The following is a 25041-nucleotide window of genomic DNA, read 5'->3' on the forward strand; positions in this document are numbered from 1 at the left end:
CTGATAAATTACTCAGATTCACATTGTTTGAGGAAGGCTTAGAAATGAAGAGCAGACGTGGTTTCCCATACAACCCTTTAAGGCTGTTTAATAGTTGTTCACGATTTAGCATCCCTTGATGTTTTCAGCCTGAGCTTCAGTTTGAAGTGAGAGATTATTCAGAGCATGAATGTTTTGGAGAGCAGGAAAAGTCCATGCATTATGCATGCTTTATTTGTACTTCTTACGGTGAGTACAAATTCTCAACCCTTTCCCTCAGATGCAGAGGTCCAGGCCACCAGCCCCAGCCATCTCTGCCAGCTTCCCACCTCAGATAGCCCCCAGCCAGCAGGGATGGCTGCCTGCACATGCTCCTGAAAACTTTTCCTCCATCTCTGGTCCCACAAGGGCATCACAACCAGGATATAGAAAATCTTGAACTAACAGCCTCTCCCTGCCAAATGCCACGTAGAAGACACTGTTCTCCTTAGCTTTAACTGATTACTGTAACATGTACCCTTCTCTCCCAGGAAATAGCTGTAGTCAGGGTAAAAATGACTCTGCCTAAGCAAACAAACCAAGTTCCCTTACAGACACATCCCAGCCTGAGAGCCTGGATGCTCCTGTCATCTTCAAGCAGGCAGAGCATCCCAAGGGGTATTGGCCTCACATGTTGTCCCCATTCCCTCCTCCTTGCTCTCCAGCAGCCTGTCTGCATCTCTGCTGTGCTCCTCACACACACGCTGCTCCACACACAGCTGCCTGTGCTGGGAACTGCCGCCAGCAGCTGCAACTCCTGACACCCTAAACCCTCCATGGCTCGAGCTTACAGTGGCAAGGGACAACACCCATGAGATCCTGAGCCCAGCAAGTGTGCTCCTCCCTGCCTCTGCTTCCACACTCCTCTGCAGCCTCACCTGGGTTTAAGGCTGTGAAGTCCAGCTTCTTCTGAGGCCTCCAGCCTCCATCAGACCAGGAAACTTCCTCCTCCCTCTCCCACACCACCAGTCTCTGCCTGATCAGAAGTGATCTGTGCCACAAGAACAGCCTTTCTGCTGAGCTCGCCTTCGCCCCACCGGCCTATGAATCCCTCCAGACACTCACAGGCTCTTTTTTGATCTGACTTCTGTTTGGAGAGTGGTCACTCCCCACATGCTGGTTTCCAACAGCTTTAGCTACTGCACTGCTTCAAAGTGCAGCCATCAGACTGGCAGCTCTGAAGTCTAAAAGGCTTTCCATTTGCTCTGCGAGACACGGAGCAGTTCAGACAACACTGGCTGATGCCACATACACACAGAGGCTCCAGCAATTGTGTAGCATCCACTAAAATTTACTCAAGCTGGCTAAGTGCATTAATGTGGCACACCTGGCCTTTCTTACTTCTCGTACAAGCAAATCTTCTTCCCTTTTCCTCCCCTTCCCTCCCCATTTTATTGGTAAAGCATCAGTCATGAAACAATTTGAAGATGAACCTCCTGTGAGCTTCTAGGCAATGTGAAAGTAAAAGGGTGGTCTGCAGAGAACTCCTGAGCCTTACAAATGGAACAATCAAAGATTCATCTCTCTCCTGTGCTCACCTGCAGCCCAAGCAGTGAGGGGAGTACGAGGAAGTCTTGTTATCAGCTAGCTGAACGTTCCCAGCTGATCGCCCCTCCCTGGTACCCAGGTGCGGGCCACAAGTGCACACACCCAGGCACGCAGGATATGTGCTTTCTAACACCCTTGGTCACCAGCTAGAGAGCTTTAGTTCAGTAGAGGAAGGACTCCCCTCGCAGATTCGGATCTGGAGCACGCTGGAGGTGCAAGCTGCTGCCTAGCAACACAAGCACTCTGCATGGAGGTCGGACCATGCCCCAGTCCTCCCACTGCAAGAGGTCTCCTATGCCCAGAGAAACATTCTCAGAAGGATGCAATCCTCAGTAATTTCTCAGAAAGCCATCCTGCACATTACCAGTTACAACCCTTGCTTAACCACAGACTGGCCAAATCCCGAAGAACATTCCCTGTGCCTTGGTGAACTGCCAGAACTCTTTACTGCTCATGTTTACTGCACATGCATTACACCCTGCTGGTTTAGGGAGCCCAAAATCCAGAATCCCAGCAGGTTCCACTGTCCCCTCTGCAGTCACTCTATTGCAAAGCAAGAGCTTGACTCTCTATCAGGCAGCTTCCCCCCCAGACTTACCTCCTGCCTCGGGTCTGGCATGAGCAAAGCTTTTCAGACACCATGTCCTCCTCAAGGCTGGCCCGCTCCTGCCTCTGGAGAGAAGTCCCTTCCCATGCACTACACAGAAGCAGGGCAGGCAGTCACCTGCTCTTACAGATATCACAGACTGCCAGGCAGCCACACAGCTTTATCCCTGATGAGAAATAACACCCCCTTTTAGGTGCGGACAATAAGCATTTGGGGCGAGTCCTCTCTCAGGTGTGAATGCAATCATACTCACACAGCACCTGAGCACCCTGAAATAGCCCTTGCCCACTGCCCTTCCCTCCTCCCACAGCAAGTCACCTCGCCTTGCACCCACCTCTAAGAACACTCTGAAAAACCTCAAAACTACCTGCACTCTGATGGTAATATTGTAACACCCACAAAACGCACACACGCATTAAAAATATAAATTTTTTTTAAAATAATCAGGACAAAAACAAGACAATATAAACACTGCCGAGGAGCACGACAAAGTGCTGTCTCCTGCCACGAAGGGGTTTTCCTCACAGTACAAATCTAAGTGTGCATCTTAACCCAAAAGGACCAGAAATTGCCCAAAGCACACAGACCTTACTGTAACTTTGAGAAATCGCAGCTTACAGCATTTTCTATCAGAAACTTTTGATTCTTCGAATCCTAGCGGAGACAGCAGCCCAGGGACAGGCTTTTTCAAAACACCCGCTGAATCAATTGTTTGAGACAGGTTTTGTACCCTTTAGCAGATTTCCATCAGACCCCAAAGGAAACCAGAGCAGCCTTATTTGCCACGGAATTTTCGGAGGCAGCGAGAGGTTTGAAGTTCCAGTGTTCTGGACCCACCGCGGTACCTCAAATCAGCCAAGCCTCCAAAGAACCGGTACCTCTTCAACAGGCTCCACCGCGCTGCAACATCCCAAAGGGCAACCGCTCCCGTGCTTTTATTTTAAATCCCCGGCAGCAACACTTCTCCCGGGAAACCCCACTCGCGCTCGCGGCGCTGAGTGAGAGACCCTCGGTACTAACCCTGACCGCCCTTCGCGACAGAAAAACCCTCTCGGCGCCTCCAGAGTCGCAGGGCTCGACCCGGGGAGCGGCGGAGCGGCCGCGCCAGCACGGACGGACGGACGGACGGACGGCTCTGGCCACGGCCCCGAGCAGCCGCTCCGACACCGGCGGAGCCGCGGGACGGAGCCGGAGCTGCGGGTGTTCCCTGCCCGGAGCCCCTCAGGAGAGCGGCGGCACCAGCGGGACCCGCGGGGCTCCCTCCTGCGGCCCCGGAGCTGAGGGAGGGATGCAGCGGCAGCCGCATCTCCTCAGCCCCGTCCCGCGCGCGGCGGCGGCACCGAAGGGCGCGGCGGAGAGGACTCCTCACACCCGAACTTTTCTTTTTCTGAGGGAAGATTTTTTTCTTTTTTTTCCTTTTAAATTAAAAAAGGGAGCAGCCGCGAGACGCGCCGCGCGCAGGGCTCACCTCCCCAGCGGATCCCCTCTAGGTCTCCATGCCGGGCGTCCCCCCCCGCGCCGCGGAGGCAGCGGGAGCTGCGGGCCGGTGGTTGCCGGGCGGGGGCGGCCCGTGTGCGCGGAGCGCGGCTCCCGCCCGTGGGGTCGCGGCGGAGCGGGATTGGGATCGGGATCGGGATCAGGATCGGGACCGGAGCGGGGCCGGGACCGCGCGCGGCAGGTGCGCCCGCCCGCCCCGCGCTGCGAGACGCCGCAGCGCCCCCTGGCGGCCGCGCCGCGCCAACGCACCGGCCCGGCCCCGCTGCCCCCGCGGCGGGACAGCCCGGCCCGCACCCACCCACGGACCCCACAGAGACCCGCAAGGCCCCGCAGGGGAAGGGGCTGTCGGCCCCAGAAGGAGCCACGCACGCGGCCGCGATCGCGGCAGAAGAAAACGGCCAAGAGAGGGATGGAGGGAGCGTCCCCAAAGGGGTGCGGAGGTGTCACCCCTTCCCAGGGGTTCTGTCAGGGCTGGGATGGGAACAGGCGGCGTTGAACCTCCCCGCACTCGGACAGCGCGCGGTGCCAGCGCAAACCGAGGCTCCCGAGGGCTGCAGCGAACACGCAACATCCCTCCGGGAGCAGCACCCGCGGCCGTTCCTTCCCTGCCCCGGCAGTGCCGGGCTGGCTTCGGGCTGTCCGCACCACTCGCATCGGTTTCAGTTCGATGGAGAGCGGTGCGACTCGCCCCAGGGGTTACAGCATCTGCAATGAACGGGGAGAAGCCGCTTTCAAACCCGCTGCACATTTTCGCACCATCATTAGCATCAATTTAACCAGCCTTGCCTTGAACTGGACCAGGCTAAGTTTCTCTTCCCTAACTCTGCTTCTGACATGGTACATCCATGCTTCCCACAGCATGGTAGTGTTATTTTTAGTTTCCCTGGGCTGCTTTCTATTCGCTTTTAAATAGCTCAGAATAGCTCCATGCAGAATATAATCTACTTCTGCTTTTTGCTCAGATTCACGGGAGGACCCAGTTTTGTCACGCAACTGCAATACGGGCAGAAAAATCACGGGCCAAATTCCTGTAAGTGCACTTCAGGCTCACGTAAGCGGCACGACTTTAGGGTGCCCCTGCTGGGACCGACTGGTGCTGTGTCACAGGGTGAGCGATCGTCACTCCTGCACGTCACCCTTGCGAGGCTGCGAACGCCGAGCAACGCAGAGGGGGGGAAGCTCACAACCCAAACACCAGCCGGACGCAGCAAAACACCTTCCTTGCGAGACCCGCACCAGGGAAGTTAAGCGTCCTCTCAGCATCCAGCAGCTGAGAAGAGCCAGATCCTACTCAGTCACACACAGTCCACCCCAGCTACGCATCAGTATCAGCATCTTCGCGATTATTGACGGTAAGCCAAGAAAACACTCAGCTCTGCTCTCAGGTCTTTATCACATATGCAGAGCTGACAATTAGAAACATTGTCTTATTACCTATAGACAAAGCAAGTTTGAACTAGATACCACACAGGGACAACAAAAATAGTAGTATGTTTAGGCATTTCTCTGAGCACAACCATCCTTTAAAGACTCTCTTAAGGAGGTGCTGGGGATGAACAGTGTAGAGCCACGTTGTTCTGCAAGGTGAGGCCAAGAACAACAAATATGGTGACTTTTCCCAGTCCCAGTCATGGGGAGGACTCCAGCACACTCAAAGTATTCTTACATACAGCAAATGAAGCAAAACTATTGTAGAGCAGGAATGTGGAAAAAAGAAAAAAATCAATAAACTTGCCCATTTTTACTGCCTGTATAATTCTTTTAACTAATTAGAAAGAGACCTTGCTTCTCCAGGTGATATAGACTTCTTCTTCAATTTATAACTTCTTGCAATTCGGCTACTCTTTCATTTCTCCTGGCATGATTACAGTGTAAAAGTGCTATTTTTAACATTATTTGTCAAGTCACATACTAAAGTCACTTTTTAGCTGAATTAAAAGATTTAAAGCCTAAAAATAAAACATCCCATGGACTCTGATATATACACTTAGGTGAAGCTGCAGTTAACGATACATCAGAATTATATTTGAACTTAATAGATAATGTGGTATACATTAGGCATTCTTCAGCACTTTATAAGTCAAAAAAATGTTAATTATTAGGCTCACTATACGAATTCATACATTATTCATAAAAAAGAGGGGAATATACCACTAACTTTTTTTTTTTGTAAACCAAATTTGTTTCCCTTATTCTGATCTCATCTCAGCAGATTGTGGAAAATAATCCATTTCACAGACAATGGTAGTATTCCATACAGCTGTCAGTCTTTAGGTAGGCTCAGTAGGAATGAAAAGAAGAATGTGGTATTCATGGAGTTGAATACAGAGCAGAAGAAATCAACCTTCAGAGGAATTGTAGGAACAGCCTGCCATGCACCAGGCCTTAGGCTAGTTTCTGATGTACCGCTAAAGAAGTAATGAGATCTGCTTTGGCCTTTGTTTCTGACCTCCTTTTTGCTGCTGTTTTTTAATGTGTGGCAAAGCTGGCCAGGGACCCCAGCTAAGACTTCCCAGATGCACTGTGTGTTGTAGAAACACACATGAGAAACAGAGAATAATGCAGCTGATCCTGATAAAAATAGGAGAGACAAAAGTTATTCCCACTGTCATACCTGTACATACCTGGAAAGGATGTCCAAAGAGATCGGTGAGCTCAGGCAACGTCAAGCAGTAAGTCCATGGAGAGCCAGGAACCGAGTGCATCACCTCAAATCCCATTTAGTTCTCCCATGCTTGATTAGCTAAATCTTTCCATTCTTTCTGCTAACCAAATTACTGCATGCCAGAGAATTCAGTGAAAAAGATTGTTTTCCACTGTCAGTTAGCTTTGGGAGAGTTCCCAGATACACCTTCTTAATCAATTTTAATCAATCTATGTGTAGACTCACTCTGTTACAATTAGATTGTAGCCAAACATCCTTTTCTGACAGCCACCAATGGAGGCTGCTCTCCCAGCTGCTCTGTCCTCATTTCCCAAGGACAGATGTCTAATACAAGAGGTTTGGTTTGACTTTAAAAAGCAGGAATTAAAGAGCTTCCACATAAGCAACTTGCTTGGCAGGGCTGAGGTACAAAGTAAGCAGCCTCCAGCAAGAATAAGGTAGGTGGGGGGGCATAGATTGCCCTAATAAACCCTACCACTAACACAGCTGCTTCCAGAAGGGGCCAGCATCCATGCTGGGATCAGGAGACCCTCAGTCTTTCCATGAGCCTCTGCTTCTGAATCTACATGATTCACACATCTTTCTTTCCTGAATGGGAAGATGACAGGATGAGAGGATTTACAGCTGAGTAAAGTCACACTTATTGACTTTATGTCTAGTCTTTTGTATACAGCAGCACAGATTCAGGTCTGATCTCTGGGAAATATGGCCACACATGGAAACTGTGTGTGCGTGTGTGTGTGTGTTTATGCTCCTGCTCCAAAGAGCCCCTGTGATGACCAACATAAATAAAGCTGACAGGTAAGTCCATCAGTCCATCTCTGAAAACACCATCAGACCTTCCCAGCAATTAACTTCAGCGGTGATGCAAAGCTGACAGATAACCCCTCTGCAGGCACAAGCATCCAGCCTCCCTCAGCCCAGGTAACAACGACAGTGACAAGGACAATGAACATCACCCACTCCCATGCTGAGTCCACCATCCCCAGCCACTCCGTGTCCTGCTGCCCAGGGGCCCGTGCTCTCTGCAGGCTGCTCTGCCAGCAGCACCCACATCACCAGAGCAGAGAGAAGCAGAAGAGCTGATCCATGAGGATGTGAGATGCTGATGCTGCAACAGCAGAGCACGGAAGGCAGCTCATCGCAGAGAGACTTGGCAGGGCAGCGTTTACACGGGACAAAAGCCAAAGCAAAGAGTGCCTGTTGGGAGAGGAATGAGTAGGACATCGACGGCCGGATAACACCGGATAAAGGATTAGCTACAGGAAGGAATAAACTGACAAGGAGAGAATCCTGCCTGGCTGGTAGCAGACAGGATTCCAATCACCACTTTTCAGGACACAAACACAGAGCTGCACAGTAACATATTTCCAGTTGAGCTCTGCAAAGAGGGATTTTTAATAGAGTGCCAATTCCCTTCAGTTGCAGGGCCTCGCACAATAATGTCACTGCCGTTGACTGAAGTTGCACACACATAGTATAAAGCAGCAGTAAACGCCAGGATTTCAAAGCTCATTTTGCATCTGACATTCTCCTGGGTTATTTCAAGTGAAAGATAAATGCACTATCTTCCAGGCAGTAATCTTATTTGATACCAACAACATACACAAGTAGTTAAGTTTGGAATAGGGTAACTTTCTCACTTTTATGTTTGAAAGCTGAAGATAAAATTATTAAACATTTTGCATGTACAGAGTACAAAAAGAGTGACTGCTCTGCATAGGTATATGGATTGGAAAATAAGAATTTCCTTCCCCGAAGAATAACACGACAGCTTTGCAACAGAGATAACATCTTCATGCAGTAGTCATTACATTTCTGTAAAAGAGTAAAAGATACAACATATTGACTATTCACCTGTTTCTCCTGACTGGCCAACAGCAGAAATGGAAGCACTGTTTGGGATTAATTAAAATCAGACACAGATCCTAACTTTGCTTTAATCCAGCAAACAGCTATGAAGCTTGTTAGAGAAACTGCTCAAATGGAGAGCTCTTTTCCATGTGCAGAACAGTTTGTGGAGCAGGCATGTAAAATCCACTAACAGACAGCAGAAATATGCTTCCATTTCCCATTGGGAATTTCTAAGACAAACTAAGGCAAATGCTGCCTTTGCCTGTTTGTTTTACTTTTTGGTGGGAGAACAATAATCAGCTAAAAAGAAAAAGGCAGATGGACGGAGAGGAGTAGAACTAATTAGCACACACAAACTCTTGTACTGGTGGATTTCTGTCCTCTGGATGAGATGCAGCTACACAATCCACCCAGTAGTTCTGAGACCGCTGGTGAGCACCAACAACATCCTAAAATAGAAATCCTAGTAATAGAAAAGTCCTCCATCAGCCCCTGGTTTCTCCTCCCTTCATTCCCTTTCAGTTGCTCTGTATCTACCAGCACAACTGCAGTTGGCAGAGACACCAAGACAAAAAATTAAATGCAAGCTGTGCTTCTGCTAACCTCTTGTGGGATTTAGAGAGGCTAATCAATGTTGGATTCACTTGTATTCCACAGATCATTTTTGTTTGACAGTATCTAATCATAATTGCAGAAATCCCACTGCAATACAGAGTTTGGCAAACTCATCCTGGAACAGCTCATTTGGTGCAAACTTAGATTATATTTTAACTCTGATGACGAGAAATTACTGAGAAGATGACAAGCATGGTTGGTTTTAGATGCCACAAGCTGAGGAAAAAGAGGTAAGTTACCTAAAACGATGTCATCACATTTTGTGACTTTGTCCTCATAAAATGCAAATTTCTGCAAGTGGATGGTTTGAAAAACATAGTTTAAAACGTAAAAGGAAATAAAACCTAGAAAACACCAAATATTGATGTTGATCTTCTATATTTTTTCTGTTACAGATTTCTTTTCCCCTCTCCACTTTTTTGCTTCTAGAAAAGAATTAATTAATACAGCACTTTTTTTTTTACTTCATTGTGTTTGTACCAAACAATAGAAATTTTAAATCTGGTTGTAAAAATTGGCCTATTTTGCATTTCTGCCCTGCTCAGATTATCATATTCCAGGCCACAGAACAGAGCAAATCATAACTACAAAGGGAAGGGTACAACAAATGGTCTGAAACTCTAGACTGATGGCAAAAAAAGCACAGATTACTTTTCTATACAGAAGCTACACGTATTTAGGGTAGCTTGTATTTAGCAGAATAATGGATTTTCCAGGTCAGCTGACAAAAAGAAAAGAAAAATGTTGTTTCAGTTGAAAACAAAATGGAGTTTCAGGGCAGGAGAGAAATGTGGTAAAAATAATAATGATCAACTTTAAGTGTTGTCTCACATCCTTGTTCACAGATAGATAAATCGTGGATCACATTGTGAACAGGTGTCTCTTTTTTAAGTTGACCGGCCCCGTTACTAAAACATAAATTTCAAGGTTAAATTCTTGAGTCTTTGCTTTTCAAAAACATAACTGGGCTTCAAGTCGAGCAGAAGCACTGGGCTGGCCTGCTCTGCAGAAAAGGAGGATTTTGCTGTTCCCACTTACGCCTGCACAAGGGTCCTCACTGGCTCTGCTGCAGCCGCTGCCGGGGCTGCCAGGGAGTGCGGAGGAGCCAAGGCTGGAAATGACCCGTGGTGGTCATTTCTGGGGTAGCTCACGCCAAGCTCCAGGTGGGCAGGGCTGGAGGGGGGAGCTGCAGCACATCCCTCCGAGGCCACGGCGGAGAGGCTCATGTGCCAAGACCCTTCCTCAAGCCCTCACTTCACCTCCAGGGCAAGCACAGGCAAGAAGATCCTCCAGCTTTTATGCAACGCAGTATTTCGCAGAAAAGACCTCCCTTTGTTTTTCTGAGCCGTACATTACGTGAAATACTTCTGGCAAGAAAAAGGTACTGTGCACTTACACACCTGCACATCCACTCGCTCACCTGGCAGGCTGCTCCAGCACGACCTGCTCAAGCTGCCCTCCAATTTATCACATCAGTAATTCAACTCTGATGTCAGTGTTTCAAGGTCTCTTTAAGCATCAGGGAGCATATCAAGTAAATGAGATGAGATTTTAAAAAAAAAGTCTAACATGTTGGCAGCAGTCACCAAAGCAAAGATATGCTAAAATACTTTTTCCAGCTTTACCTGTTTTAATGCCTGGTAATAAACACTTTTCAGGACATTTGTTTTCAGGCTTTGTCATCCTCTGTTGTCCATGCATTCAAAGGCACTGAACTCCCCTCTCACTGAATTCCCTTCCCAGTACATCTGCGAACAGAAACATTTATGGAAATAAAGGGATATAATTTAATTTCAAAGACTAGACAGTGGCATTAGGTGTTTTTTCACTATGCCTGAGCCAGTCCTGCCCTCCAAGCTGTTGGTGAGTTCATTTCCTCAAAAGCCATGAGTGTTATCAAAGCGAAAAAAAAAAACAAAACAAGCTAACAGCTTCAAAAACACATTTGGTTGCCAATGCTTTTGGCTTGTGATAACATGGTAATATTCTAAAATTGGCTTGGATTTCTGTAAGGAGCTGTATTTCAGACTTGCAGGTTTCTTACCTATGTAAAGATGCCAGTACTTGGAAATATCAAACACAGTAGAGTTATACCCTGTCTTAAAGGAAACAAGGCATGCAGACTGAAACTACTTGCTTAATTTATGTTTTGAGTATTAATATTCCTTAATAGAAAACAGGTGGAAGACAAGTGCATAGATATGTCCAGGCAGGCACATACTACTCATGCTCTTCAGCCTCCACCTCCATCAAACCTCCAGTGTGCAGCTTCCCCTGAAGTGCCTAAGGCCAACCTCTTACAAAACAAAGAAAACACTATTTGGAAATCAATGTAGAGCAGCAGCTGCAAAAGCAGAGCAGACATATCAGTTGACTTGGAATTTAAGCTCCACAGCTTTGGAGCAGGCACATCAGAGGCAGACTTGGCCCAAGCTAAAGAATCACAGCATTAACCTCAAGCACTTCATAAGATCCAGCAAAACATCTCTTGTGGTGTAAAGCCTACAGTGCAAAACCTTCTGAGAGGGGGACACCCCAAGACTCAAGAAAAGGGCAGGGGTAGGGAAACAGAGCTCTTTGCTGAGCTAGGGAACAGCATGAAGAAGAGTCAAAGAGCAGTGTGAAGTGGTGGGGTGATGGAGACATGATGAAAACAACTGAAAAATGGTGCACAGGTTGGAGAAAACCTGGTCAGCATCTCTCATGACCATGAGAGGGTGAGTAGAAGCAAATTAGGTGTAAAACTGAGTGAAAATCATGCTTTTCGGGGAGGATTCTGGGGATCAGCATACTTAGAGAGCCCCAAAGAGGTTCTTCATTAAAAGCCCTCAGGCTGCAGGAGCTGCTCAAATGCCCCACATGCAACAAACCCAGCAACACTTCTCTGGAGGGATGAAGAGACTTGGTCAAACACAGAACTCTGCAAACACCGAGGAAAACACAGAGAGTGCATCTTGGGGGAGATGAGAAGGGCGCTGGGAAAAGAGTCAGAAAAGCACCATAATCTGACTAGAGATGCTGTGAGGAAGACTCAGTTTAAAGACTACTTCAAGAATGCATTTAAGAGCACCAGTCTGACTTGAAAGCTGCAGATAATTGATTGACAGCTTTCTGAAGTACATTTCAAGTCTCTTACCCTTCCTAAATGTTTGTGTTCAATCCCTACACTCAGTGCCTCAGAATGGCAATGCTTTTCCTATTGAGGGTACTCTGGGGGTCACTGTCATTTCCCCAATCCTTCTCAAGAGAAGGATTCAAACTGTGTCATGGTCTCTGCAGGGATCAGAGATCACTGAATCATGTCCTCTCTCAAGTAATCAGAACCAGAAAAAAATATTAGAAATAACACTTTCTACAGTGAAAAGGGAAGACAATTCTTAAGCAATTTTCAGATTTACAGAAGTGACTTTTCCACTGCTCCTCTGACAGAGCTTGCCATTCCTTCCTCTGCCTTATTGTCCCCACAAATCTAGTGCAGCTCAGGCAGCAGAAGTAACCCACTAAGGGTGATGAACGCAATATATGATGTCCTCAAAAAGTTCTCAAATCAAGGTTTCTTAAAAATAAAAATTATAGAGCAAGAATCAATGTTCAAGGGTAGTCAATCAGATGTCTGAATTATGTCCTGCCTTTAAAATATACAGCAGGTAAGTTTTTAAATGGTGCCTGTAAAAGCTACTCTGTGTGCTGTACCTTGACATTAAGTCCCCACTAAAGTACTTACCTTCAGGATTCTCCCCATTTATAGGTCTTTTATTCTGCTTCAAAGCAGCTGCTCCAGAATGTAAAAAGAAAGAAAAAAAAAAAAGCAAATGGATGATTTACTGCCAGACTCTCAGTGAGGAAAAGGGCACACACCCATCACTGCAGGCAAGCAACAAGCTAGCAAAGAAAAATGATTTGAAGCAACACAGGGGAGGCAAGAGGGAAAGGGGTGGGTTGGGCAGAGAGCTAGTACCTGATAGCTCCTTAATGTGTGTACAAGGCCAGTCTGACATCAGGGAGGCTGTTACAGGATTGCAATGGGATTATGGCATACATACACAGGCAAAAGAAGCCATTTGCTTCAAAGAACCACCTATTTATCCCTTTCGGTAAAATGCAGCAGGTCCCGAGCTCACAAAGCATGTAGGCACGTGCTGAGCTTTGTCCACTGTGGATCCACACCAAAGTATCAGATGAACCTCAAAAAACAGCACTAAGATGCTTCTAGTTCCACAGATTTCCTTAATGATTTCCTCAGGATTTGGATCAGAGCTTAATTTTTACTGACCCATTCCTTTATGGAATTTTCCACGTAGCTGTCATTCTGCACACCCAGAGCTGAGGCTATTCCCTCTTCTTTCTTGTCATTAGTGGGCGTCTGTGGGCAGGCTGAAAACAGTTTGCCTTTGCCTGTTACATGAAGATCTCTTAGATTTCTTCCCAGGAATTTCATTCTTGGTAGGCTCTTCAGTTCTTGCCTGAACCTGACAGCTGATCACCAGCCCATTTTGAATATGTGACCACTGCAGACCCGGGCCATTTCTGAAAAATATTGTCTCTGAGAACCAGCTTAGCAAATAGCAGTACCTTTAGGTCTTACCTGTGCCATCGTAGGTCAGAAGTAACTATTTAGGTGAGGGGTTGCACCTTGCTGAAGTTTTGAGCCACTGGGTCAGCAGCAAACAAAGTAGGAAAAAAGAAATCCGGCTTGAGAAAACTATCCTGGAGCGCTGCTGTGAGCCTGGCTCAGGCAGGGGGAAACTCCTGGAGCACCATTTCACCCTGCCCAGGGACATCACTGCAGCTTCCCAGTGTGCTGTGGACATGCACACCCAGCTGCAGCAAACACAAAGCACACAAAGCTTCACCCTCACGACGGCTGCCAAGGGCAGGGGCTTCTCTGGTCACTCCTCCAGTCTTTTCCAGTGTGACTTGTTCAGCCTCCACTCACTGTCCAGCTAGGATTGAGGTGGCTACAAACACTGCAGTGCCCCTGCTCTGGAGATGCCTTGTCCAACACTGGCAGTTCAGCCTGGTGAGGAAAAGCAGATTTGGTCCCTTAGCATGTCACCTCATGTTTTGCTGTAGGAAATTGAGATTGCACATATCTAATTAATGGAAAACAGAGATAAACAAGCAGATTGTTTACTTCAGTTATGTGCACAGTGCCTGCAGGGTTACCGTTTAAAAACACAAAGAAAGATAACAATCAAAATGGGTAAAAAGACACAGACAGGAGCATACAATCTGCAGCTTACCTTGATGACGACTAACAACACCTCTCCACCAGCTGTGAAATGAGGGAGGTTTTTCTTGGCAAATAAGTACACTACAAAATTTTTCAGCCATCTGTAAATAACATTTACCTGGTGCAGCTTTACATAATTAAGCAACTTCCTTATGAGTATTGCACAGATCCATCTGCATAGAGAGGGAATAGCTTGTTTAAAGTAAAGACAGAGAAGGAAGAAAAGCAGAAGCTCGCCATTAATTTATTTAAATTTCTCCCAGAGGCAATTTTTCCAGAATCCCCCAAATTTCATGAAGTCAAGCATCTGCTTTCCTTGCAGCTTAACTTACTGAAAGAAGCATTACCTGGACAAACAATCCTCTCTCTAAGCAGCTTAACAAGTTTGTGTAAATGTTTGAGCTGCTTTAAAGAAGTAAGAAAGTCATTTCATATCCTATTCAGAAAGGTAAACAATTTTCTTGTTATTTTGGGTCCCACCACTATTTTCACTACTAGATGGATGAGAGGAATCCCCTGTGGGATGGCTTTTTTGGGGTGATATGACTTGTGTGTAGCAAAAGGTTCAAACCTGGGAGTGAAAAGTGGTTTCCAATTCAGTCATTTTAATAATTAGGTGCAAACCCAAGTCCTTTGAATGACTTCATTTGTATTTAGTAAGAATGTCAGTGAGACTGATGATCAAAATCCATTGCTCAGCTGCATTTAAAAAAAAATTAAAATGGCCAACAATGCCACCTCACTGAACTCCCCTCCTGCTCCCCTATGTAAACCAGTTGATTGCAAAACAAACACCTGAGTTATTTCTGTTGCCTTTTGTATTCAATAGATGCCCCTGTTTGGTGCTGAGCAGGATTGGTTGAGATATTTGGCATTTTACCTTCCTCCTCTTCATCTGGCTCTTTCATTTTCCTAAGCACATGAGGGAGTATATCCCCCTTACAAAAGAAAATAAAAAGCTACAAAAAGATAAAATAACTTTCAGTTCAAAGGTCTCAACGAGAGGCCTGCAGGCATCTCATTGACCAACATTTAGCTCTATAACAGCTTTAGAAATACGCACTCCACTAGTATTGCAGTTAGAGCTCCTCACTCAAAATTAATTGGAAGACCAGGTTCTTTAGTGGTTTAGACATGGATTTCAGTTTCATCAGAAACCTGTAGTGACAGAAGGATGCTGTTTAATTGCATCCATCCAAAACCTGTCTGAGAAAATAAACTAGTCCAGCCATTCCTGTGAAGCTGCACAGTGATCAGTGATCATCACCACCTCAGGTTTAATTGTATTAATGGGATAACATTAAATAACCTGCTTGTTTCCAGTGAGTATCTCTGGATCATTATTTGCGTCTTCTCAGCCACAAAGACGTTGTGTGACTGGAAATAATTTAGTACCAAACACTCCAGGGAAAAATTCCCCAGATGTGCTAATGGTTCTGACACACAGCACGAGGAGGTTTCTGACCCGCAGAAAGAAGTTTTAGGAATAAGGTTTAAGTAGGCACAATCTCCTCTGATAAAAAGAGTTAAACACTTGCTATATCAGAATAAAACAGCTTGTTTTCTCAAGCTAGCTGATTCAAAGGAAAAGATAAAATCTATTGTTGAATTCAGTATTTCTCAGCCTGCACAGTCATTTCAGAACACACAGATCAACAAGCCTCATCTGCCTTTACCCTACTTAGGCCCTGTTTTTCTTGGTATAGTCTTTGTGTTTTATAAGATTTTGGAAGGAAGTTGTCTGCTTCTGGAACAGAGCCACCTCTGAAGTCTAGCTAAAACATGAAGTTAAATAGCTTTTAAATTAACTGAATAGATCTAATAAACGTGGCATGTAAAATTCTCATCAGTTTTGTATTTAAGTGTATCTCAGCACAGCATCTTCTGGAATTGAGATTTACAGGTTAAGTTTTGCACTGCATAAAAATATCTATTTCTATTTATCTATTTCAAGCTTATCACCTTCAAGTTTCATTGGGTATCTCTTTCATATACTGTAAACACTCCGTGAGGAACAACCCTGCTGACCCTTCCTGTGCCATTCGTTATTATACATCCTCCCATCACACTCTTATTTATTAGTCTGCTCTGAGAATTAAGTAGATTTTATCTTGCCTAATATTGTCTCAAATCAAAGCCCCCTTACGCCTGTAATTATTTCAGCTGCCCTTTTCTGCCCCCTTTCACTTTCAGCTCTAGCCTTATTTGAAAGAAGATGATTTTGCATCCGTTTCTCCAGCTGCAAATGATCAGTAATAAGAAGGTTGGAAACAGGAATACAGTAAGCAGGGAGGCTGCCATGTTATTAATATTTATTTCATGTTGGTATCTAGAGGCATCAGCTGAGCCAGAGTCCTATTTTGATAAGCTACACAGCCATGTAGTACATGACAGTCCTTGCCCAAAGGATTGCATGAGGAGGGATTCAGGGATCTTGGAGAGGTAGAATTCATACTGCAAGTTTCCTTGTCCAATGCAAACTCATTGGCTTTTGACTTCCCAGCAGAGGCAGCCTGTGCTCAGTGATGGTGCACGTTTGATAATGAGAGCACTTACATTTTATCCTCTACAAAGGGAGCTGGTCCCTGCTGTCACGGATCCCTGTGCAACATTTACCACAAAGCTACAAACAAACCCTTCACAGCATCTGCAACGTGGTCAGAAAATAGGCCATCACATACCAGAGCACTACAATGCTGGCAGCAGGGAAGCACAGAAAAGCTCGGTACTCCAGGGAGCAACCTGCCTGCTGGGCAGTCATGGAGAGGACAAGCACAGACCCCACACTCACATGAACCATCCCTTCAAAGCATGAAGCATTTCACTGACCAAAATCACTACAGTCCAGGACCTGGGGAGAATGTGTTAGGCATTAAATGGCCTCGTCCCAGAAAATTAAAGAGCTTGTATTGGTGATGGCATCAAGGAGAGAACGTTTTAGACGCATCAAGCAGATAAATAAAAGATCTAAATCTCACTTATAGAAATCAAAGCACCTAAGGGACTTGGACACAACAACCTGATCCTCACAACCTCTGGTGCTTTCTGCTGTTACCAGCCATGTACAACTGCCAGGACAAGCCATTTCAGTGCCTGAGTTGATCCCTCTCCTCCCACCTGGCAGACGGTTCCTGCTCTGCATCCTCCCAGCCGCTTCCTCCTGAACAAGCCCCTTTGGCCTGTGCCACGGGGCTGCCTCCTGCTCACCTCCCTGCTCTAAGTTAGACAGTCTGCAAGAGCCCCTGGAAGTTTGCCTGCATTTCTCTGCTGGGGACAGTTTGTTGTGAAATGGCCCTGTTACCACAGGAAAAGGCAGGATTGCTCTAACAGGCATAAAGGTGTCTCTGGAACAGCTCTGCTCACTGTGTACGTGACCTTTTTAGCAAGGGGAACAGGACAAGGTCAGAGGGAGCACTTCAAAGGAGACAAACAGCTTCACCATGAACGAGCACCAGTCCCACGAGCACTCTCATCCTTTGAGTACACTTAGGGAAACATAAAAGCATCCAGAATAAAAGAGCAGGAACAGTGATGGAGGAGCTCCTTGAGGCATTAAAGGACAGTAGTCAGACCTTGACTATTTGTCTTCAATTAAAGGCATGGTATTAGAGATTAGTCACATACCCAAGATCCAGGCAAGAACATTTTTACCAGTTCCCACAAGCTCACATCTTACACCCAATTTTCTATGATGATTAGGGAAAAGGTTTTACCTTGCTTGCTAGATAGGTCAGCTGTCCACACTGATTTCAGCTGCAACAATGCCCAGGTTCTTCGAGGATCCTTCCCTTTCTAATTATTTTTCTAATTTTGTGCAGGTCACTCTCCTTCACCTGCCTGAATTATACCACAGGCATATTTTTAATTGTGTAATAGCAGGTGGGTTCTAACACACAACGAGAAATGGAACACAGGTGACTGCAAAGCTGCAGGTTCCTGTAGTGTTTCAGGATGAACAGAGCTTAATATGGTTTTAACACCATTACCCCATTATAAATGTGTCTGATTCCTGGCCTTGCACTTGCATTTGCCATGATGAAATCAAATCTATCAGACACACCATGAAAAGCAGTAGTAGGGGGTATATTTATCAAACATTTCAAAATGGATCATAAACTTTAAAAATCCCAACCTACTGTCGACTTTGGGAGATAGAAAGGATAGAGAAGCAGCTGAATAAAAGCACTGCTTGAGCCATGAACAAGACACAGCAGTGCAGTTAATTCTGGTTTAGAACAAATGCATTAAACATTTATTTCACCAAATGTTAGTTTAAACCAAACATTAAAATTCGTTTTCTCTCTGTCCACTGGAGATCAGTTATTCATTCAAAGTTGATGAAGCTTCCCTAATTTCAACATCATTATTCTAAGCTCAAATAACAGAAGCCATTACGTTTTAGATTCATGTTGCCTAATCTATTTCTCATATTTTCTATCTCCTGTTGCAAACCTTTATACTGATCAAAACATTTCATTTTAAAATGAGTCTCCTAATGACCCTCTTCTGGAAATATATGTACAGCATGCACGAGGAGGAAAAGTCAGCTTAGAGCAATACGCACAGATTGATTATTTCTGAGCCAGATCATTTCTGCTCTTTTCTTTTCCTTCAGACTTTGTTTGGCGAGTCATTCATCATAGCATTTTTGTGCTTCATTATTTTTCAAGCTATTCAATTCCCTTCCCAGCTGAAGGTGAGGATGTGGGCCCACATTGTTACACAATTCTCTTATCCCCAAAATATAACTCCAAAGGAACTGCAGGTTGGTCTATCCCTTGCTGGTGTCTGGTGCCACCACTGAAGGCTGAGAGTCTGGGGGTCAGCTTGGCTGGCTGTTGGTCCCACACTTCCTTGCCAGCACAGAGGCAGAGGCCCTGAGCATCCCTGGCTGGGCTTTTCAGAGGACAAGCACAGGATGGGTAAGCTCAGGCACTGGTCTCTGCTGTTGCCCAGCACTGAACTAACTGGAGGACAGCTGGGATGATATCTTAGTTAATAATAACTTCTGAAAAGGGCAAGTGAAGCCTTCACCTCTTGAAATACATTATTATACAGTAATTAACATACAGATCTTATCAGATTAGGACTAAGAAAATTGCTGCCATCTACTGCTGGCAGTAGAAAGAATCATGTGAATAGTGAAAGCCTCTCCCAAAAACAAGTTATGAACTACAATTACCTTGAGCAAGTTTAGTTCAAGTGCCAGCCTAGCTCTGAAAAGGGGGGTTGTCACACACAAGCACGAGGGATGTGAAACCCTGCAGTTTGGTGGTCAGAGTGTCAGGCTGGGCTGAGAGAGTGCTCTTCTTGCTCTGTAAGCAAACATCTCTCTTTAATAGAGGAAGAAAAACAGTAAGGCTATCAGGCCTCTTTCACACTACACTGTGCAGAGCTGTACTTTAAATACATCTTCTGGTGCCTGAACAACAACTAGTTGTGACACACAGATATTCCTCATCAAAGGAATAATGGCTTAAACCTTGGGAAGATATTTTACTTTGGATTCCCCATTTGCTTGAAATGTATAAGGTATTTTTCTCCCTCCTCCAAGTTCAGCTTTACTCGTTTATAATTACACAAATGAATTGGAGGGGACGAGGCCATCTCCCATATGTCACTGCTGCCTGGGGGAGGTTAATCCAGTAAAGATGCTACATTGTCAGGGATTCATAGACAAACTTCACACTGGTCTGCAGGCAGGTATTCCTTGTGAGAGACAGTTCTTAAAAGGGGAGGACGTAAGAGTCTAGAATAAGTTCACGCTCATTCAAATTTTTAGGGACAGAGCAAGAGTCCATAAACAGGAATTCCCCCATCCTGTTCCCATCAGGTGTCCTTGTGCTTCCTCCACACATTGATGTTTTGCACCAATGGTGTATTTTCCCTCCAAAGCATTTGCTTCAACAGCCTCTCAGTCCCTGCAGCACTGGTGGCTCTGGGGATTTTGTTTCCTTGTACTCAAAGGAAAGCAATATGACTCCGTCAACCTCCCTCACTCTCCCTAATGTGCTGCTTCTTTAAAGGCTAATTCTTCCACTTAATTTTCAAGTATATCATTGCCTTCACTGCACGTGCCCAGCAGCCTCGGGAACCCTGCTGGCCCTGCTCAGCCAAATGTCCTCTGCCTGATTATGTGTGCTTCACCCTGCTTGTGGCTTTGCTCAGAGAGAACCATTTCAGCTCCTCCTCCCCCTTTCTGAGACAACTAACAAAAAATTATATGAGAGGACAGAGTGAGACAGATTCATTAGGTGATGAAATCAATGTTGGTCCAATTCCAATAAACAAACCACTGTTTTGTCTGCTTTGCCAGGAAATCCAGTGGGCGAATTACTTTTGCCTTAGGTGAGCTCCACTGGCTTTAACATTTGCCCAATTTCCTCGCACTATTCTTTCTCCCTGGTGAAGAGATCAAGCAGCATATTTTAACTTTCCTCTGGGACAACCACTGCCTTTGCTGAGCACCAGGACACATGACTGCAGCAGAGCACCTCTGACAGCAGTTTTCACAAAGTCACACCCAAGTCTTTGTCCTAGAGAAAAAAAAAAAAAAGAGTCAAGTTTGCTAAGTCCAGCTTTGCAGTAATCTCCCTGGAGCAGCCACTGCTGTTCAGCTCCCTTGTGAGCACAGAGATGCCTACCACCCATCTGCATGTGTGACAGCACTGCTGTTCACAGGGAGGGGACAGACTGACAGATGGGAATGAGACCGAATTAGACCTGTTTGAACTACAAATCATTTTCCATTTCCTCTTAATTCTCAGAACCATATCACTTTGTCTTGGACACAAAGCAGCTGAGAAACAGCACTTAGACCTCAGCCTAGACCTTAGAGCAGCAGTAATTAAGAGGGTGGAAAGCAATAATTTTCTTGAGTAGCACTCTCTCCTATACACACATCACTCACTGCATGTTGATTCATGTTAGCAATTAGGCCTACTCTTTAATCTCACACACTTTCATTATATAGCTAAGAGTCAAAAGTATCTGAACTGCCCAAATCAGTCTCTCCAATTCCCACCATCGGGGCAAAAAAAGGTTGGAAGAATTAAAAACAAACAAAAACCCCCCACACCTTCTAATACATATCTCTACACATTTAGACAAAACCAGGCTCACAAACAAGTGTCAGAGACAGCAGCCACCATGCACAGGCACACTGCAGATGTGGGACTTGGGCACATGGTTTAGTGGTGGGCTTGGCAGTGCTACATTAATGGCTAGACTCAATTATCCTTAAGGTATTTTCCAACCTAAACAATTCTGTGATTCTGTGTTTCTGCCAGATAACTTGCCTGGGATGATTCATTGCAAGACAGTTGTTCCCAGGAAAAAGTCTGTCCAGCCAAGCCAGCTGGAAGAGCTGCCAGTGTCAGTGAAACCCTGGCTTTGGCAGCAGATCGTTCCACACAATGAGTAAACCTTCCACCTCACTTAGGAGCTTGCACTCACAGCACTAAAGAAACTGGTTAGGTGAGCAATCCCTGCTGTGCAGCCAGTTAAGAGATGAGCAGCTAACAATCTGTCCCTGTAAACACAGATTTAAGTATGTATTTAACAGCTTTTCTGAACAAAGATTCTGATGCATTTAAAGGGGAAAAAAGAGTGGGTTCTATTTGTATTTTCCTGACGGAACCACATGCCTGAATAACGATTTCCCAGCAGGAGGAAACCAGAGAAAGCTTTCTTTCCTCCTAGGAAAAGAATCGACAGTCTTTCAGTAACACAGAAATCAGCCTAACAGAAGCATTTATGTCAGGTTACCCTACAAGGAGCTTTTCAGCTGTATTATCCAGAGAAAAACATCTGTACAGTGTTTGCCTGCCAGGAAAGAAGTCTCTATTGCATTTTCCCAAAGGAAAAATTTTTATAACCTTTTGCTGACAGGGCAGTAATAATTATCCACACAGGAGCGCACCATTAGAGTTCCCTTGACAATGACTGATTGATTTACTTGTATGTTTTTGCCACGGGAGGAAAAACGTGATGAACAAAATGCTGGTAGGTTTCTTTTGCTAACAGAGCTACAACAGAAGGGAAAAAACCCAAACCACAAATTGCAGTGGCAACAGAGCACCTGGAAGCACAAATACCACAGCAAAGCAAAGAACCACAGGACAACAGAGATGCTGTCAGGGACTGAGCAGGCCCAACCAAAGATGTGCTCAACTGCAGCACTGAGGTGAGCACCTCACACCACTCAGAAAGCAGGCTCGAGTTTATCAATGCCATGTCTCCTCTGCCAGCCAGGATTCTTGGGGCAATGTGTGAAGGGTGGAGGAGAGGGAAAACAAGAGAAAAACCTGCAAAGTTATTTTCTAAGCAGTGCTGTGGTATCCTTCCCATTGATCTCCCTTTCAAGTGATCTTAAGTAGCTGGCATGGTGCCAGAAATTACAAAACACAGTTTAACATGCTCATTAGTCTGAAAATAGGAGAATGCCACAGCTAATCACAAGGCTACCACTGTGGTGAGATGAAAGCAAAAATAGATTTTTCTTGTAAGACTGGGTGGGTTTTTTTTTGCTTCCTTGTCTAGTTATTTTCATATCAGTCCTGCTACATGAATCAAGACCTCTAGTGCCATAGCTCTTTTATAAAAGACAGTGTTACAGTTTTATAGGTTCCTCTTGGATGAACATCACTCCTCATGTTTTCACCTTCCCATGGATGTCCATTTTTCCTGGCCTTTGTCACTCTGTTGGATGTGCTCGTTGGTCAGCGGTTGGGTGGATGGAAGAGTAAGATATGGGCAAGGACAACCAAGTGCTGAGACACCAGTCCTGGGTGCAACCACCAGGCTCTTGAAGTCCTTGCTGTTACACTGTCCTGAGCCCTCCCCTGGAATCAAGAGCATTGCCTAAATAAGGACGGTAGAATCAGGTTTGAAATTTCCACGAGAACATGATCATAACACTTGGCAGAATAATGTCTCCTGGCTCCCCTAGATTATTTATATCTTTGATTTCTGCTAAGCCTTGTCAAATGGGTATAGATTTATTATTTTAATTATCTCAAGCTTGTAGAGATTTAAACATCTGTTATAGGTGTTCAATAAGTATTAGAACAGCAATCAATTTTTTTCTTAAACGGAGGAGTGATTCATGGTGCTCTGTGAATAGATAAACTCACTATAGTCAATACCAGAAAGATACTTTGAAAGAAAGCAGGAGGCTTTTTTAGTTAGCTTCTGGTTAATTCTATTTGGGAACTCCAGATGAAATACAACATTTAGGAACAGTTAAAGTCATTTAATTACAGGATTTGGTGTGCTCTCCTCAGATCTTTCCCTGCCAAAGCAGCAGTGTTCTCTGTTCTTTTCCACAGCAGGACAGTGCTTATGGATTACCCACAGAACTTATGCTGAACATCCTCTGTCCCACAGGGCTTTCCTGTTTACATAATAGATTTATCAGTTAGCAGTGATGGACCATCGGAAGAGTTCAGCCCAGAGCTTTTCTTGATGTGATTTGCGTCCCCCTTGGGCATCACTTGACATCAACAAAAATCAAAAAGGAGGAGACTTCCAGGTTTGACTTGGCACAAAAGGCTCTGTTAAAACAGCACGTCTTGTGGAGACCACAGATAGATCTTGGAGTATCAGCCTTCATGTCTCACACCTATCCTGAGGTGAATGTTCATGTCTAGAGTGACAGACATTCCTGTGCAAAAAAAACCTTTAAGAGGAATCTATCCATGCTGCATCCTGCCAGCACAGCACAGATGGAGTTAAACACAAAAATGTCCCTCTTCAAATATTTTGAGGCACTGTCCTGGAAAGGAAAGGGAATAGGTCTTTGAAGACAGAAAGGGTTCTTTTCTTGCAGAACAATAAAGTACCACAACAATAATAGATGCTTATCCATTCTTCCCCTGTCTGACCTTGAAAAAATTTAAAGTATTAGAGAGGTGGAAGTTGAATCAACTAAAAAAGAACAGAATGCACTGAAAGATAATAATGGTCTTTTTATCAAGTTTTGTAAGGGAAAGAGACCTGCCTCAATATGTGTGAGAGAGATTCTGCAATCTTCAGAGTAAAACCTTACCCATATAGAATAGTACATGAGAAAATTCAGCTTTAATTTTGAGAAATAAAGGATATTACTCTAATTGCCATAGATTTCAAATCCATCAGACTAAAGACACAAGTGATCTAAAATCCCTAGGGAATTAACAGCTCTTTTGTGACAGCCCTTGATTCTGCCTACCTGCAAGAGAGAGCATCTCAGCACAGCAATTGTACCTTTCTAGAATCAAACCTGACTCCAGGCTCCAAAAATGTTAAGCCTGTGATTAAATCTGCTAGGTGAGGAGCCAACACAAAGATTGTTATTACTTGGCTTAACATGGGCAGTCATAAATGAATTTTCATGTGAGATTTAAGCTAAGAAGGAGTAGAAATTTGTAGATAAGCATATATTGTATGAAAAGGAGGCAGCAGGAAAATGAGACATGGAGCTGTTTATGGGAGAAATGGATGAATGGAGCATTGAGGTGCATCAAGTTAATGAGACAAAGCCAGATGTTTAAACAGAGAAGGCTTTTACCAGGATATCTGAAAGATGAAGTGAGCAAAAATAAATACCACAGATCTGATTGCTGCTCCCCAACTGAAACCAGACAGGTTTTAGCTCAAGCTATCCCCAAAAGCAATGACAGAAATATCGTTCTCTCCTTTACAACAGATTTTATCTGTTCCTACACCTCAAAGTCAATCCCTTCTGAACTGACAGACAAAGTCAATATTTTTAGGAATGAGAATACAGGTGAAAAACCAAAGGCCAGCTACCAGTCTTAATAAATTCACCATCAGTTCCAAGAAAGCCTTTGGCTACGTATTGAATGGCTGAAAATTAATATACTGGATTTGTCAATTGGTAGAAATTTAATACTGGATGTGAACCTCTTTGTTGCACAGACTTACTGATACAATGCAGGTGCTGGTTTCACCCCACATCAGTGACATTCCCATGGGCTTCAGACGCTCTGGATGACACCAGAC

General features: G+C 45.0%; 1 protein-coding gene across 2 annotated transcripts in view; it reads right to left on the reverse strand.

The window, feature by feature from the left end:
* Window positions 1-3785, reverse strand: part of IL1RAPL2 (interleukin 1 receptor accessory protein like 2) — a 356649-nt gene extending 352864 nt beyond the window's left edge. Inside the window, exon 1 of one of the 2 annotated variants that reach the window (XM_050310575.1) lies at window positions 3642-3785. The gene's annotated coding sequence lies outside the window, so the exon portion shown is untranslated. Of the gene's footprint in view, window positions 1-2164; window positions 2281-3641 lie in introns of those variants that run through there. The other variant, XM_050310576.1, reaches the window with a different exon arrangement.
* Between the last annotated feature and the right edge of the window lie 21256 nt (window positions 3786-25041).

This window comes from Myiozetetes cayanensis, unplaced genomic scaffold (assembly GCF_022539395.1).
Source record: "Myiozetetes cayanensis isolate MyiCay16 unplaced genomic scaffold, myiCay2020 scf15, whole genome shotgun sequence".
NCBI classification, from domain to species: Eukaryota; Metazoa; Chordata; class Aves; order Passeriformes; family Tyrannidae; genus Myiozetetes; species Myiozetetes cayanensis.